The sequence below is a fragment of the Penaeus monodon genome, chromosome 5, assembly GCF_015228065.2.
Source record: "Penaeus monodon isolate SGIC_2016 chromosome 5, NSTDA_Pmon_1, whole genome shotgun sequence".
In the NCBI taxonomy this organism is placed as follows: Eukaryota; Metazoa; Arthropoda; class Malacostraca; order Decapoda; family Penaeidae; genus Penaeus; species Penaeus monodon.
The window spans coordinates 53,651,582-53,654,030 of record NC_051390.1 but is presented as its reverse complement, the minus strand read 5'-3'; positions in this window follow the sequence as shown (position 1 = coordinate 53,654,030).

The window sequence follows — 2,449 nt, the reverse complement described above, 5'->3', positions numbered from 1 at the left end:
CCGAATAGAAATGAGGCGAATCCGCAATGCGTGGAATATTTGGCCCTGTGTGCGTTATGAAACGTCCGTGCGTCTCTCTATATTTATAGATATATCTGTATATCATTTATTATAAAAATATAGAAGATGATAGATAATAGATAGAAATAGATAATAGTATAACACAGTGGGGGTTTGTTGTTGTTTTTTTTGTGTGGTGCGTGGTGTGTGTGTGGTGGTGTGTGTGTTTTGTTTGGGGTGTGTGTGGTGTGCGTCTGTCGCTGTCTTCTCCCAAATGACTGAAGTGCTGTTTCTGATAAAAAACGCTAAAGCAAATGTTTTGGGTAATTTGGGGTTTTTATTTTTTGGGTCAATTTTAAATTGTTCCTTTTTTAAAAAAAAAAAAATTTTTTTTTCCTTTGATATGAACAATCGTGCATGATTTAAAGAGCAGTGCTAGAACATGCAACAGTTGGCGTCATTAGAACCTCGTCATTGTTATGTCTTTCGTTGATACAAGACGCTTATCCTTCGTGTCACGTCAGATCTCCATGTCAATTCCTCATGTCAGGGGGGGGGGGGGGGTAAGAAACGCCCTCCTGTGGGGATCTCGGGGGGGAGGGGTTTTTTGTCCTGGGGGGGAAAAGGGGCGTGCACGCGAGAACGCCCCTCGTGTTGGGACGGAGGTATGTTGAGGCAATTCGTAATGATGAATATTGCATTGATTGCCAGGCGCCTGAGATTGGGGGCGGGGTGTGCTCTATATATATATTTTTTTTTTCGTTTGTTTATTTTTTTTTATTATTATTTATTGGGTTGTTGGTTTTTGTTATTGTTTATTTATGTGTTTGTTTTTATTATTATTATTATTATTATTATTATTATTATTATTATTGTTATTATTATTATTATTAATATTTTATTATTATTATTATTATATATATATTTTTTTTTTTTTTCTTTATGCGTTGTATGTTTTCTTCGGTTTATTTTGAGGGCGAGGGAGGTTATGAGGGGGGGGGGGGGGGGTGAGATAGAATATAGAGATCTGGAGAGAGAATAATTTGAATGAAGGCGGTGTGGATAAGTTCGGGCGTAGGGGAGGCGGGGCGTGTTTTGTGTGTGTGTGTGTGTGTGTGTGTGTGTGTGTGTGTGTGTTGTGTGTGTGTGTGGGGGGGGGGGGCGGTGGGAAGCGTAAGGGAGGAGGGCTTGCGGCGAAAGGGGTGCGGGTCAGGGGGGTGGTGGGGAGGGGAGGCCGGAGGGGATCGAGGAGGAATTCGAGGGGGGAAGGAAGGACACCGGCGAGATATTTTCGCTTTGGTTTACGTCCTCTTTGTCATCGACTTCGTCTTCGCCTTCGTCATCGTCTCCGTCTTCGTCGTCGTCGTCGTCTCCGCCCTCGCCCCTCGTGCGAATCACTGCGCTTCGTTCCGACGCGTGAAGGCGCGGCGGGGGGCGCGGCGCCGACCGCCCCGTAAGTCACGGCTCCTTCGCGCGATTCCCGGGATGCAAATCCTCAGGCGGCCGAGTCACGACCCCGAGGCGAAGCGCAGGTCGTTCGGCGGCTCGTGCGCGTAAACTTAGCGGGGGGAGGGGAGGCGTAGAGGGGACGCAGGGGGGGCGTAGAGGGGGCGCAGGAATGCCACCGCGACGGCCACGGCAGTTGGGGGGGCGGGGGAGAGGGAGGGGGGTGGGGGGCGTAGACATCGGACGAGCGGAAGTCAGGAAGTGGGGGGAGGGGAGGGGGGGTTATGGCGAGGGCGATGGGGGGAGGGGGGTGGAAGCGCCCCTCGGGTGACGTCACGCGAGGGGGAGAGAAGTCTTGAATGAAATATTTTGTTTGGGGCAGAGGGCGGGGGGGAGGGGGGGAGTGGAGACGTGGAAATCAAGGGAATGGGGAAGAAAGGGGAAGGAGACGAGGGGAGAGGTGAATAAAAGAGGGGAAAAGCCATGTCAGAAGCAAAGAAGTGGAAGAGGTTGAGGGGCGAGAGAGAATGACGGATGAGTACTTTGGAGAGCGAAGGGAGGAAGAAGGAAAAGCTGAAGAAGAGGAATGAGAAGAAGAAGAAGAGGAAGAGGAAGAGGAAAAAGAGGAGGAGGAGGAGGAACAAGAGAAAGAAGAAGATGAGGAAGAAAAAGAAGAAGAAGAAGAAGACGACGAAGGGGAGACAAGGAGAAGGGATATTAAATAAAAGGGATGAAAGAGGGCGTGGAACCGAGACGAGTCGAGAGAGAGAGAGAGAGAGAGAGAGAGAGAGAGAGAGAGGAGAGAGGAGCGAGAAAAGAGAGAGAGGAGAGAGAGAGAGAGAGGGGAGAGAGAGTGCAAGATGAGGCAATAAAGGGAGAAAGGGGGGGGAAAAAGGGGGGGGAGTACAAATAAAGGAGAAAAGGGAAAGAAACCCAGGGAAAAGAGGCACAAAAGAGGGAAAGGGGAAGAAAAAGAGAAGAGGGAAAGGGAGGAGGGGGGGAG